At 31.4% G+C, this 16000-nt stretch overlaps 1 long non-coding RNA gene across 4 annotated transcripts in view; it reads right to left on the reverse strand.

Annotated features, from left to right (window-relative positions):
* Positions 1-16000, reverse strand: part of LOC139525518 (uncharacterized) — a 106432-nt gene that overhangs the window by 31223 nt on the left and 59209 nt on the right. For all 4 annotated transcript variants that reach the window (XR_011664914.1, XR_011664913.1, XR_011664912.1 and 1 more), the window contains one exon: positions 1190-1212. This is a non-coding gene — a long non-coding RNA (uncharacterized lncRNA). The remainder of the gene's footprint in view (positions 1-1189; positions 1213-16000) is intronic.

Here is a 16000-nt window from a genome sequence, read left to right on the forward strand (position 1 = left end):
ATGACCTAAATATAATCCTCTGCACAAAAGATTGCCCAGATAACCTAATTTCAACACATACTGTATGTACTTATCTCAAGCAAGGGGACTATAATTCAGTGGTTGTCATTGGTTGCTGGTTTTATCATATCAATGTTAAATTCATTGTTTTGTACATAAATCAGGCTGTTGATTTGGTATGTGGTTTTCTCTAGGTTAAGGGTTGTTTATAGTGACCTATAGTTGCTTACAACCACCATCTTTTAGTCACAGGTGGACTGTTGTCACATTGGCAATCACACCACATCTTTTCCTTTTTACATATTCTTCCCAGACGACCTCCCATTAATACAATCCCATGTATTCAACCTGACCAATATCCATCCCTGCTAACAGAGTAAGCAATCTTACCCTCTAACAAACTGGTACAGACATACACCAACTTTCAAACAAATCTTCAACTTCAATACAGATCAGCTCAAGTACTGTTAACCATGAAATTTATCAAAGCAACAAGAAGTTGAAATATAAACCACAATATAAACTCTAATATGCTGGAAGAATCAAAAATTAAACCTAATGGAAAAACATTAAAAAAACTACAAATGTTTATGTCTTGTAGATACCAAAACTACACAGACCCTTAGAACTGAGCTTGTGAAAAGCAAATACCACAAGTTCGGATCTACGGGTTTATGTAAGGTGGCATTTAAATACACTGGACAACTTCACATTTGAGCAACACCCAATTATTTAATAAAATGTCAATTATATGATACAGATTTATGTCTAGCCTATACCTGTAACGGAACACTCTGACAAACACCCACATCAATGGCAAAAGTACAAATAATCACCAAAAAAAACCACTAAACATAATTATCTGTTATAAACAAAAATTTATTTGTCCAGCTTTTAATGACTGAGTTTTGCTAATTTTTCGGTCAGAGCAGCTAGGGACAGACGAAGCAGTACACTCGCTGATTATCATCAAATTAAAAACAATCAAACCCAGACAATCAGAATCTTTATAACCTGCAAGAAGACCTTTTCTGAATTTCAAATAATAGGAAAGACTATAATTACTTTCTTTCTAGAATGGCTTAACATCTCGAGTATAAGTATTGTGACATTTGGTCGGCAAGCTTTGACAAAAAGGAATCTGACGCTAATATCAATTACTGTTATTAATAAATACAGGGTTACTTACTATAATCTCTCTCTGTCAGACGTCTGAAACATAAAACATATTTATATATTAAACTCATGACTCCCTCTTTTTTTCTTTCTCTTCATTTGCATATATATGTATAATAAATGTTTTATTTTTCTAAATTATTAGAAAAAGTCAGCTGTATTCAAACAATGTAAGACTGAGTTACAACATTTACATCTAAATTTCAAAAAAATTGAAACAACCTTGCTTTCAGTGCTATGTCCACTGATTTATTACGGAGTTCATTGCTCATGAATAAAATAAGTTCTGATGTACTTTTATTATGCTTCAAAATTCAGTTTTTTTCAATGTGACTTTGGAAATTCAACTAGGTTTATGACAGGATTAAAAATTAAGTCTTAATTCTGTATCCATCGCAAGAAGACAACTTAACATAATCTTAAATTTCACGCAATCTTTAAGAAGGATGATACAAATTTTCAGACACTCTAGACAGCTTGGATCGTATTGCGAGTTGAGAAACACTTTCAGTTGTTCTCAGATAACAGAATTAAAATTCAGATGTACAATGAAACACCTTATAACCATGAGTATAAATACAGACAAATAAATCATTCTTATGACTGCAATTGCAATTGCACATTGAAATTTGCAGACATAAAACAATTCAATCAGGAGATTTAGTCTGATGAATTTTTATAAAAAAAAATTAAAATAAAGGCAACATGCAGCGAAAAATAATTGATGATCAATACCTATTGATATTTTATAAATCATCACATTATTTGACTATGAAACATGTCTTTATTAGCTTTGATTATTAACACTAATTGATATGTTCATAAATCTGCACATTACATGAGTGTGAAGCATATGTCGTTATAGCTGGGACATACTTAGTGAGAAATAAATTAATATAAAAATAAGATGTGGTTGGATTGCCAATGAGACAACTATGTGAATGCAAGCAATAATAAACAACCATACAGCCATTAACAATGAGAAAAAAAAACTGTATATGATGAAGGCACCAAAAGAGATACACATACTGATCATGCCAGATTTTCATTGTGCCTATTGTAGGTATAAAACTGATAAAGAAATTAAGAAGACATTGCAATACCACATGACAATATTGTGAGGAAAACAATTTTACCAAAAAGATCCTTTTTCACCTCTCAAAACAGCCAAAACATTGTCTCTTTCCACAAAACATGGCATGATTTAAAATGGATTATATTAAAATCTTAATAAATTTTTTTTCCCATTAGTCACGAACATACATATATGGCTTATAATCATTATGTTCATGACCAATGGACATTTTTTTTTTTAAATAGCCGTTGCTTTGATACCAAAAAAATACATAACATCACATCAAGTCTTGTACAAAGCTATTATAAATAACTTGCCTACAAAATCACTTCTCAAAAAAACCCTTCAATAATGAAGCATGGACTGTCACCAACAGAAATAAGTATAGACACACACCAACAGGTGGAGAAAACACCACTGTTTTGAATGACAATGCACCATATATCAAGTACTCGGCCAGTGTCAGTGGTCAATTACACGACTAAATTGACCATTAGTTTCTCAACATATTATTGCTATAGTCCTATCAGATACGTCTAGACACCTTCAAGTTAATCAGAGTTGTGCCTATGTCCATTAATTGTAGTTTTCTGTCTGAGTTTCCTAGTTACTTGACATATCAATAATGTAGAGAAATAGCGGTATACTAAATGTCGCGATAAAAGATGTAAAGTTAAGAAGAATATAGCAGTTCATACTTATAGCTTTCTACAACTCCGTAAAATGTCAGACTGATTTGTATCGTTAACGATTTCAACCATTCTTTGATGTGGCGTCTTTTAATAAAAAATCTGTTTGTACCATCGAAAACAGTTTTGTGGTTTATAGGTAATGAAAGTCCAAACAAATAAAAACTCACAGAATCGCTCAGAATTTTAATTTCAACTCTCACAATGACTACAGTAGCAAAGGGGCAATAACTCCTTGCAGGGTTGATAAAGGTCAGTTTGATATTTCATGATCACATTTATTGTTGTCAAAAATACATATAAACCTTTTTAAACAGGCAGGCAGGTAAATGTTTGTATCCAAAAATATCATTATTAAATGCTTATATATTGGCAGGCAACTCTTTGAAAACATTCCATTTTGAGTTTTGCTTATGTATTGGCAGGCAGCTCTATGAAAACTTTCCATTTTGAGTTTTGCTTATATATTGGCAGGCAACTCTTTGAAAACTTTCCATTTTGAGTTTTGCTTATGTATTGGCAGGCAACTCTTTGAAACATTCCATTTTGAGTTTTGCTTATATATTGGCAGGCAACTCTTTGAAAACTTTCCATTTTGAGTTTTGCTTATGTATTGGCAGGCAACTCTTTGAAACATTCCATTTTGAGTTTTGCTTATATATTGGCAGGCAATTCTTTGAAAACTTTCCATTTTAAGTTTTGCTTATGTATTGGCAGGCAACTCTTTGAAAACTTTCCATTTTGAGTTTTGCTTATGTATTGGCAGGCAATTCTTTGAAAACTTTCCATTTTGAGTTTTGCTTATATATTGGCAGGCAACTCTTTGAAAACTTTCCATTTTGAGTTTTGCTTATGTATTGGCAGGCAACTCTTTGAAAACTTTCCATTTTGAATTTACATTGGAGTTCGGTATTTTGCTTTTTTACATTTTGTACAGAATAGTCGTCTACAATCATTTAACTTTAATATGGACATCTTATTCCCACATTAACTTACCATGTTATCTATATTGCTTTTAGAAGTTTATTTTAAGTTCTACTTTTCATAAGATGATAAAAGTGAAATGCCTTAGTTAATTTGTAGGTTTATATACTGACGAGTATCAGACATTTTGCACTGGTTATTTTCCAATTATAATTCGATGTCACAATCAACTGGGAAATATCTTCCCTAATGTGGTCATCTTGTTTAGCCCTATGGACAGTCGTGTCTAGACTTTTCTCATTGATTGCCATAAATGTGATATATTGGGTATGTTATGAAGTATTATATTGGTTGGACATTTCTCTGCCATGATTGACTTTTTTAATTCATTTATTTTTGTCACGTTGACTAGACAAATAAAATAAGTGGCTGAATATGAAGTTAGATAAAAGAAACAATTTCAATATCTGGTATCAGAAAAGACAAGCAATTACAGACAATATATCTGTCATCTAAATGAACGAGAATTGTTGCAGGCTCCGAGAAAAATGACATTAACAACATTACAATTGGAAACGGAAAAAAATGAATAAGTTAATTTGTTTATTTTCAATTTGTGATTAAATATCTGATGATTTATACACAATGTAATAATATCCATTATAAATTGTTTAGTCGGGTAAATTAAGTTTAAATCATTGTTCGTTATGTTATTTGTGACCAGAATTAATCTAACTATTGACTCAACAAGATGAAATTTGGATAGTTAAGATATCAATTTCCTTCTACATAGTTTCAGGCATCAAGCATGTTTAAATCAGCAAATATGCTGATATAGACATTTTATACACTCGTAAATTAGCTAACAAACTGATTTATAAATATAATTTCCCAGCTGCATCATGTTGAGTTTTCTCACTTTATTTTTACATAAATAAGATGAAATGGTATGATTGCCAATGAGACAACTACTCACCATTCTATTCTAATAACTAAAGATAGCAGCAATATTTCTGATGGTGTTTACATGCACCCATGCACATTATTTTATTTTTATATTCTAGTGTTGAAATTTTTGTCAAATTCCTCTGATTACAACACATGTTTCATAGCAGTTAAAACGTTTCAAATCTTTTCACTTAGCTGAACAATTTTTTGTTGTTGTAACACATGTTATTTATTTTATAAGAGTTTTCTCTCTTTGAATCAAGATTGTCTATACCAAAATAAAACTTCCATATAAATGTTTAAATGATTAATAGGAAAAGAGGAGGAAAATAAAATATAAAATAATGCATATTATACTTATATCAAAGGCCATGGAGCATCTTGAAAGCAATTTTTAAGGAGTCATTGAGAATTCAAGAGGGATAACGACACTTTTCTATATAACATGACTTTTTTTGCTTTAATTTATTTAATATCAAATATCATGAAAAAATGTTGAAAATCTATATGGGTAAACATACAGACAATTAAAGAACTGACTCAGCTTTGTACTGGATGTTAAGAAGTCAAGATACGGTAACAGACTTTTAACATTAGAAAAAAGTTTGTTAGCCAAAGTTTACGTCAGTCAAAAGAGATTTTGTATTAGAAATCTATCATGTATACTGTCACATTCACGACTTCCAGGACCTTGATGATATTCTCAATCCACATTTATTCAGACCGTCTGACAAGCCTGTATTAATAAGTCTATATTATATCTGCTGATATCAGTATAATTAAAGTAAAATAAGGTTTTCTAACCTGGCAGGAAGAGCCCCGCCATTCATAACCAGACGATCGAAAAATATCAATATTAGCTAATCAGTAGCAGCGTTGCCATCAGACTATGAAATCATTCTTATCCTCGCTAGTTAATGTAATGAATATTGTAACATCGACTTTCATAAAAACGTCAAGTGTTCAATATAACATCCAATGCCACAATGAACACATTTAAATACATCAAATTTAAATGAAACAAAATACGTCTTGTCGAATGTTCCAGTTCAACGAGTCATGATGGCAAATTTAGATATGATTATTTAAAGGTGTCGAGGCAGAATAATACCAACAAAAAAATTTGCTTAACTACTTCCATAACAGGACAATGGTGGCTGTGGTAGTTATATATATGTTGTCCCCATGATAAGTTATAACTGATCGATGTAATTAAATAAATGCATAGTTTTCCTATAATTACAGACAAATCTGTTGTAGTTTTGTTATAAAATGAGACAAAATCTGTTACTTGCCAGGAAAAAAAGTGACATTAGCTCAGTGTGTTGTCTGCAAGGTAATAAATTATGCATCAAACTGCTGCATTACTGTTGTCAGAATTTACAGTGAAGTTTTAAAATAAATGTCATGAATCTGACAAATCTACATTTCAAAATATTTAAGTCATTGATAACTAATTAACATAAATATGACATTTTAAATTTATCTAAAATTGTTTTAAAAATTCACATCAGTAATAGAACTTTTGAATGTATCTCTTGTTATAATTGTTAAATTTTGCCAATACAAATTGCTACATTTGAGTTACTTCCCTTTAATCAAAGCTATGTGCTGGATATGCATAATAACTTAATTGTATTGTTTTACAGAGATTTAATCTTTCTTATAAAGCTTGGAAATTTGGAGACAAATTTAATGAAGCACAGATCTTATTATTTTACAAACATTACATATCAAACTTTTTTTTTTTTTTTTAAATAATCAAACTTAAACCCAACGAGTTGATTGTAAAACAGGTAAAACAAATAGACGAAAGCTGTTGCACTAGCTGAAATCTTTTATCGTATTCCTATATCATATCTTTTATCGTATTCCTATATCATATCTTTTATCGTATTCCTATATCATATCTTATTTAAACAATATGACAAATGGAATATTGAAAGTAGAAATACTCCAATAAATGTGTCTATCAGTTATGGGTGTCTTTTAGTACTTTACATAACTGTTTCTAGACAGAAGAAAAATATGTTTTAACAAAGTGATTAAATTGATAAGAAATGTAGATATAGCTGCATTGGCAAGTCTGGAAATGCAGATTGGAATACAATCAGTTCAGATCAAATAAATTTCAAATGATTTCGAGGTTGGTTTTTTTTTCCACTAAATTTCCTAATAACAATATATCCATTTTAACATGCCAACACCTGGGTACTGTGTTTGTTATACCTTAGGAACTAATAGTCCACCACCAAAGGTATCTGCACAGTGGTAAAATAACATGGATTGGTATCAATCTCTTCGCACATGTAAGAACTTTAGTTTTGTACTTTATTTTATACAAAAATAGTTACCACCTGATTCTAAAAGAACTTTTTTCATGTTCAATCCAACAATTCAACAAAGAAAGTAGACAATAAAAGTTTGCCAACAAAAATCAATAAGGCTCTGTGACATTCCACAACTATTCCTCAATGTTATACTTATATATAAGTTACTTTGTGTGTCATTGTTTCTATAATAGTTCTAGACAGTATGTCTGTCCTAGTACATGTATGCAAGTACATATAACAAAAAGTACAAATAACTAAAGTATTATTCATTTCTTAAGATCTCCAAAAGTTTGTTTCAAATTGAATAAAAGTTCTTACCCCAAATCTGACCTTACAAACGGCCCGAAAAAAACAGAAAGTAGATTGCCTCCCTTTCTGAGAGCTAACGACCAGACTTCCGATATTTACCGGGTGAACATATTAGTTGTCATGTTGTAATTTAAATGAAAAAGGTAGACTTGAAAAAATCAATCAGACTGTTCGATCAGCATTGATCATCAGAGCATAAAAAACTTGTCTCTTTAAAAATAAAATGGTGTCTGGGTCATTGTGAGGTGCAAGCAGGTACAAACAGGTGTATAAGTTACGTATATAGGTAAAAATAACCAGTTTGTTAAGTTGCAGGTTATATGTTGAAAGCATTTGTCAAACAAATCGGTGTTTCTGGGGATGAAATATGTATACAGGTGAGTTTTGTAACAAATAAAACAAATCTAGACCACCATGACACACCATTGACATAGTTGTTTAAAGGTTAGCCAAACACAGACTACAATGTAAACTTTAATCTCTACAGGTAAGGGGATTAGGACAGGAATTACTCAGACAATTATATATACCTCCATTATCATATTTCTCTAGAGAGTACTGTCAATATCCAATCAACAATTTCAGTTTTTAATTCAACAAGGAGTTATGGGTTTTTTTCTATACTCTGTAACCCTGAAATATCATATTCTAATGCTTTAACGATTTTTTTAAACAATTTTAGCTGATTCCGAACTTCAATGAATCGACCTCAAAGATACCTTTTGTTAATATTATAGTTTGTTAACAAGACTTAATCTTATGTATAAAACCATTTTTAAACATCATAGAATTCACTTTCAGCAAACTAGTTATCATTATTTAATTCTAAAGGCATTTAGTTTTAATTGTAACAAATACTTAAAAAGCTCACAGCAAAACAAAACACATGAAAATGAGAATTAGGAATCATTAAATAGTTATCGGCTTCCTAGACTATACCATACCTACTCACACACAATTAGTATCAAGACAGACACTTGGTCAATTTGAATGACCATTTCCTTCTTTACTTCCCGCCATTACTCAATCTAGGTTTTTTATGTTTTTTCTCAATAATCTACCAAATTATCCTTGTCTGAAAGCAATAACAAGTGAAACAAAAACAATAATGAAAGCCATTCAATTTATACGTAAACTTGATCGGACATTTGTTTGCCTCTGTGAGGTTAATGGATGAACGTGTCCGCATCATATTTCTATATGTCTGTAATTGGTTGTCATATTATTCCGTGGTATCAAAAGATATAGACTACAGTTGATGAAAGTAGCTTTTAAAAACAGATTAGTTGAACCCTTGTCAGAAAATTGAGAATAGTTGTTTCTCCAATATTGCATATCAGATAGATGGCATTAATGTAATAGCTACCAGTAAGTGACATATTGTCTAGAACAAAGCAAATATTAACGTTTCAATGCTTTTATTTGATCAGACATCAATTAAGACTTTTTAAAATGAAATTGAGAGGTTTTTCACGTCATTTAATTTTTAACCAAATTCCTTTAGATTTTGATCCCCCATTATCGTTAATTATTGATCATTCTGTAAGCTTTTTTTTCTTAAAAAGAGAGGTCTATTGAGTAACTACTTTACAAATCTAGTAGCAACACTATGCGTTGACTTTTGTCAAGTTTAACATCATTATAATCCCTGCAGACTACTTAAGCCATCACTGAATACATGGTAAGGTTTCCAGACACTGTAAAACCGATTATTGTAATCACAAAAAAACACGAAAAGACACTGTCTACCATAAGCAGTCATTCTTAAATCTCGTTTCAATAAGTTGTGATTAGATTGGTAATCAAATCAGTGGCTTAACTTTACATTTCCATAACTATGATCATATGTCGGGTGAAGAGAGTACATCTTGTAATAAAGCTTACGTCTTCAAATCTAAAATCAAACCTTTGCTGATCAACACTATAGCATTAAAAACTAACAAACAATTAATTAACAGGTATGATGATCTATTTAGTATTTATTACTGCAGGTTTTTGACTGAAGAATCTAAGATATTTGATGATTGGACACCTGACGTTTGATGTTATATAGTGCAGTATTTTGATGATGTCAGGTGTCAGGCAATAGACTGGCATATGTCCCAAGGAAATATCATGTACCACAGTGTATATGGCACCATCTTCAAGAAATGTTAATAGGTGCAAATAATGATTCTTATTGATAGGATGTGTTATATATGTTGTACAAAGTTTTTACACTTTAAGCCATCTTTCTATCAGAAATAGTGGCTTCTTATATTTTAGGTGACCTTTACATTGAGGGATAGCTGTCTTATTGTCAATCATACCACATCTTCTTTTTTATAACTTTCCTGGGACTATAATCTGACTCTAGACCTTATTCTAGATAGCATCAAACCACTAGTGTTATTTAAAACATAAAGTCTATAACAATCAACCAAGCTCTAGTGCTAGATTTTTTGATTTTGAGTAATTTCTTATTTGTGAACGAAAAGAGAGTATATTTAATGAAACAATTTATTAATATCCAATTTGCATGGAACAAATGATCTTTCAAATTTTTCATATATTTTAATGAACCAGAATGAAAAACATCCATCATGAATATCCAATTTCTGAAAGTTTTGGAAAACAAACATAAATGATTTCTAAACAAAATCCAATTCTAAAGTACATATTTCTCCTCCTCCATCCATTATTAAACATAATGTCACCCTTTGTCTTTGATAATAACAAGAAATTCATCTTTCTACCAGTATGCTCTCACAAAGTCTGACATATCAATGTATTGCTTTTAATTTAATTATTTGAGTCTAGCTTCCTAGGAATATGGTTCTAACAAAACTATAAGGCATCCCAGGGGTGTCATCAATAACCCATGCATTTTTTAATACAATTAGCGACCTAACTTCAAAACACTGATAGGATTTATGGAGATATTTTTTATTGACCAGGACAAATCTATGTAGAATTTCATCTCTTTAAGTCTTAAATTTTGCTGATTTTTTATTCTATTTTTCCCCAATACCACAAGACTTCATAATATGCCTAGTCAACAAACGTTCAGATTTCCCTTATCTTTCTAGGTGAATCTGTCTGCCTATTGTAAACCTTGATATAACACCTATGGAATTCTGTCTGGAACCAGTACATATTCTTATCCAGAGAATAAAAATATAAGATAATATCTGTTGAAATGATATCCTTGGACTTCACAACAAGTGTTACAAAAATATAGAATAATATCTGTTGAAATGATATCCTGGGACTTCACAACAAGTGTTACAAAAAAATAAAGATAAGGTATGATTGCAAATGAGACAACTCTCCACAAAAGACTAAATGAAACAGAAATTCACAACTATAGGTCATTGTTCGACTTTCCTTACTATATATACAAGAGTCTTAAATATGTTATAATAGAAAATTAAAAGATGTAGTGCGATAGCCAACGAGACAGTGCTCCACAAGAGACAAAAGAGGGACAAAAGATACCAGAGGGACAGTCAAACTCATAAATCGAAAAATAAACTGACAACGCCATGACTAAAAATGAAAAAGACAAACAATAGAACACAATATAGAAAACTAAAGAATAAACAACACGATCCCCACCAAAAACTAGGAGTGATCTCAGGTGCTCGGGAAGGGTAAGCAGATCCTGCTTCACATGTGGCACCCCTTGTGTTGCTTATTTGATAACAAATCCGGTAAATAGACAAAATGACACAGAAATTAACAACTATAGGTCACTGCAGGCCATCTACAATGAGCAAAACCCATAAGCATAGTCAGTTATACAAGGCTGGAAATGACAAGCTTATATAAACAATTCAAATGAGAAAACTACCAGACAGATTAAGGTATAATTTATTTCCCCCTAAAAACAAATAAGCTATACGGCAATAGGGTAGTATGTTTGTTGAAATCTTTTGAACATAACAACTAGGGTAACTTGTTAGTGTTGACTTTTCTCTTGAAATCCTGGGGCTTTAAAACTAGGGCAATTTGTCAGTTTGAATCCTGGGACTAATTAACTAGAGTAATTTATCTTTCTGATGAAATCCTAGGACTTACAAGCTATGCCATATGGTAAATTGTCTGTGAAAATATGTGTTGTAAGCCTGTTGTCAAACTGTCTCCCCAGGAAGAAGTTACTATCAGTATGCTGAATACCTGGGACTTCAGAACAAGATTATCTGTCTAAAACAGGAACACTTAGATCATGTGTCGGTTTATTGTTTTTGCAGAGAATTTATCCTGCATTGTATCCCTATGGAAAACATCAGTGCCAATAGGTACATCTTTATGGTGCATTCTCTGACCAAGTATATAGCTGTGTTGCATGTGGTAATCTCTCTAAAGACCATTCACAAGCCATGGTAGAATATTTGTTCTACAAAACCTTTTAGAGCTTCAGATAACACAACATTAATAGCAATGATAACACCTCATAAAACCAACCGACAGCAATAAACAATAATATATCTGTCTGAAAGGATTTTATTGTTAAATAACCTAAATCTAACATGAATCGTTAGATTTTACCTGTATCAGATGTCTGAAATGTTATGCCACATTAGCATTACAAGGAAATGAGACCAAACATTTCAATCCAGACAATATTTCATTTATTCAATCAATATGTCTGAATGTTGGCTTAGAAAAACTTTTTTCATAAAAAATCAATTTCCTCCTTAAGATGCTTTAATGTTGAAAAAGCAATTAACATGATGTGATGAAATTTACACCTGAGCTCTCAGGTATGTCTCAAGTTCATCATGTCTTCTTGGCTGTATCTTTAGATTAAGTCTGCTTAATATTCATAGGATTAAATCTCTTAGACACAAGATTGTTCTATCTTACGTGAGAAAAACATTTATATAAAACAAGTTTTTTTTATCATGATTTGAAAAAAAAGTATTGGCAGAAATCACAAATCAACATGGCTGACATTTTCAAAATTATCTTTGAAAACTTTTACATTTTTTTGTTTACACAAACTTCATTTTGAAACAGAAATAAATCAATTTTGTGCTTTATATGGACATCTCTCATTGAATCAAACATTATAATTTCCCTTTCCAGAAACATGTATACAAAATCCAAAATATCCAAACAACAGCATAACATTTAAGTACTCATGTACTTATTGCTTAACTTATAATAAGTATTTAAACATGATTTAATCCAACTGCATAAAAGTGCACAGAATAAATCATATCTTAATGAAAATTTCACTAGCTGTTAGTTGAAGATTACTTTTTTTATTCAATAATAATTTATGGATCTGAGCTGAGCCGAGTTTGTTGGATTGCTGAAAGTAGGGCATAACCTTGAAGTTGGATGGTAGGACACTGATACACGTTGGAAACAAGTAAACTTTGTAAACTATAATTTAATTCATTGTTGTTGTTAGTGCACAACTGAATGGCCTTGTTTTTGAGGGAAAGTCCTCAATTCCAGGTTAAAGTTTGATAAATATTATGTCATGGTAAGTTATGTTAGTCATAGCAAGTAATGGAGCTACAGCATATATAGGATACCACAAAGCAAAACAAGGTGTTTCTCAATAGTCTTACTGAGACAGCTACCCATCAAAGACCAGAAAGTAAAAGTCATTGTAGATATTTGGACAGTAAAGATTTCCATAAGCATATTTCAGTCTTATAAACATGCATTAACTTTTCTTTTATCTGCATTCAAATGACAAATAAAAGAAAATTTGTACAGACTATCTGAAGTCACTGTTGACAACAATTCATTATAGCTGTTTCATTCCCAAACTCCTAGGCTCCCCTTACCACCTCAACATCCCCCCTTTTTCATAAATATTACACAAGACAATTCAGACTGAATAAACTGGTTTGTTTTAAATACTGACCATTGATGAACGTTTTTAAACAGAAATTCTCTAAAGATTAGCTGTTCATCAATACATTCATGCCTTTTTTTCTGTTATAGATATATCTTTTGAATTTTACTTCCAAGTTTGCTATGCAGCGTAAAAGAAAACACACATTGTTCTTTTTATACAACTTTTTCATGAGTCTGGCTATTAAGAGCTTGCAAAGACTTATGAAAGTTCAGTGACTCGGATTGTCTCAATTCTTTGCAAAAGTATAAAATATAAAATATCAGACTGAATATTTAATGTTCTCTTTAACTTTTATTTCATATAAAATAAACACAAGTTTTATAAGAGGTGTGATTTGTATTAAAGATGAAAAGGCTGTTCTGACAGCAGAAGGAAACAAACTAATTCAATTGGATGTTTTTCATCCTAAGGCTCAAGCTAATAGTTTCTATTTTAATACAATGTTTCATTTGTGACAATGTAAAAAAGATTTGTTTTATAACTTCAGTGGTATATGTGAAAAGCTCTACTTAAAATGTCACAGTTAAAAAAAAAAGCAAAATGACCAGCAATTATAACTTTTTTCATAATGTCACTGATTAACACTCAAATATTATTCTTGTTTTAAAAATTCCAATAGGGAACTTATATTACAATATTGCAGTAATAAACCAATTTTATTTCTTCAGTTTCTTCATTTTTCTTCCTAACTACGTGGTAGACATTTTTCCATTCACAATCATTAAGATGTTATAGATATAATCAAGTATTAGTGACAAACTACATGTTAACTAACATGTGTTGGACAAGACATTAATACAAATTATTCCTTTTCTTGTTAATATAAAATACATAGTGAAAAAATATTGCTTGTTTAAGTGCCATGATTTCTATTTATAAACACCATAAGTTTATTTTCACATTGCAATAAATGCCAGCTTATCACAAAAACCCGCCAAAATTATGACCCTGACCTATAAAGACGTCCTTCATCCCATCCATCATAAAATAAACATTTTCCACATGATTTGTTACTAAGTGTTTGACCCTAGCATGACCTCTGGTACCACTAACAATACACCTACTACTCCAGTAGGTCAATAACCTCAGTCTGATATTGTAAGCCACTCTTTAATAAAGAAAAGGTATCCTAAGGTTACACAAAAAATACATCATTTGAGGTCATTCATTCCTTTGAAATAATATTTTCCAAATTAAAGGGCCCATTTGAAATGTATTATTCCATTTAAAAAAGATTCTAATATCCATCACCAGATAAAGTTTCCTACTTGACAGATTACTGCATAATTCTTTGCAGTTATGGGAAATTTTAATCAAAATCAACAAAAAAATAGATTTAAATACAAAGATCTGTCCTCTCTATTCTACAAGATAGGTGAGAATATATAAAATCAACTATATGTCATTTGTTAGGCACCCTTTCAAAAAGTCTCCAAAAAGTTGGACTGACCTTTAAAGCAAGAAACAATACTTTATTACAATTAAGACCCCTCCCCCTCCCCCACACACACACTTCTTCACAAAAAACATGTGTGAAAGAAGCTTGTTCTAAGAAGACTTGATCAGAAGCTTGTTCTAAGAAGACTTGATCAACTAACAGTCAGCATGCTAAATCTAATTAATTCTAAGACGTTCTTGTACAACTTACAGTAAGTAAGCTAAATTTAGTTCTCAGAAGTTCTTCAGATAACTAACATTTCAGAAAGCTAAATTTAATTCTAAGAAGTTCTTGAACAACTAACAGTGAGCAAGCTTAAGATAGTACCAAGAAGTTCTTGAACAACTAACAGTGAGCAAGCTAGATCTAGTACCAAGAAGTTCTTGAACAACTGACAGTGAGCAAGCTTAAGATAGTACCAAGAAGTTCTTGAACAACTAACAGTGAGCAAGCTTAAGATAGTACAAAGAAGTTCTTGTACAACTAACAATGAGCAAGCTTAAGATAGTACCAAGAAGTTCTTGAACAACTAACAGTGAGCAAGCTTAAGATAGTACCAAGATGTTCTTGAACAACTAACAGTGAGCAAGCTTAAGATAGTACCAAGAAGTTCTTGAACAACTAACAGTGAGCAAGCTTAAGATAGTACCAAGAAGTTCTTGTACAACTAACAATGAGCAAGCTTAAGATAGTACCAAGAAGTTCTTGAACAACTAACAGTGAGCAAGCTTAAGATAGTACCAAGAAGTTCTTGAACAACTAACAGTGAGCAAGCTAAAGATAGTACCAAGAAGTTCTTGAACACTAACAATGAGCAAGCTAAAGATAGTACCAAGAAGTTCTTGAACAACTAACAGTGAGCAAGCTAAAGATAGTACCAAGAAGTTCTTGAACACTAACAATGAGCAAGCTAAAGATAGTACCAAGAAGTTCTTGAACAACTAACAGTGAGCAAGCTAAAGATAGTACCAAGAAGTTCTTGGACAACTAACAGTGAGCAAGCTAAAGATAGTACCAAGAAGTTCTTGAACAACTAACAGTGAGCAAGCTAAAGATAGTACCAATAAGTTCTTGGACAACTAACAGTGAGCAAGCTAAAGATAGTACCAAGAAGTTCTTGGACAACTAACAGTGAGCAAGCTAAAGATAGTACCAAGAAGTTCTTGAACAACTAACAGTGAGCAAGCTTAAGTTCTTGTACAACTAACAGTGAGCAAGCTAAAGATAGTACTTAGTTCTTGACCAACT

This window comes from Mytilus edulis, chromosome 5 (assembly GCF_963676685.1).
Source record: "Mytilus edulis chromosome 5, xbMytEdul2.2, whole genome shotgun sequence".
Taxonomy (NCBI): Eukaryota; Metazoa; Mollusca; class Bivalvia; order Mytilida; family Mytilidae; genus Mytilus; species Mytilus edulis.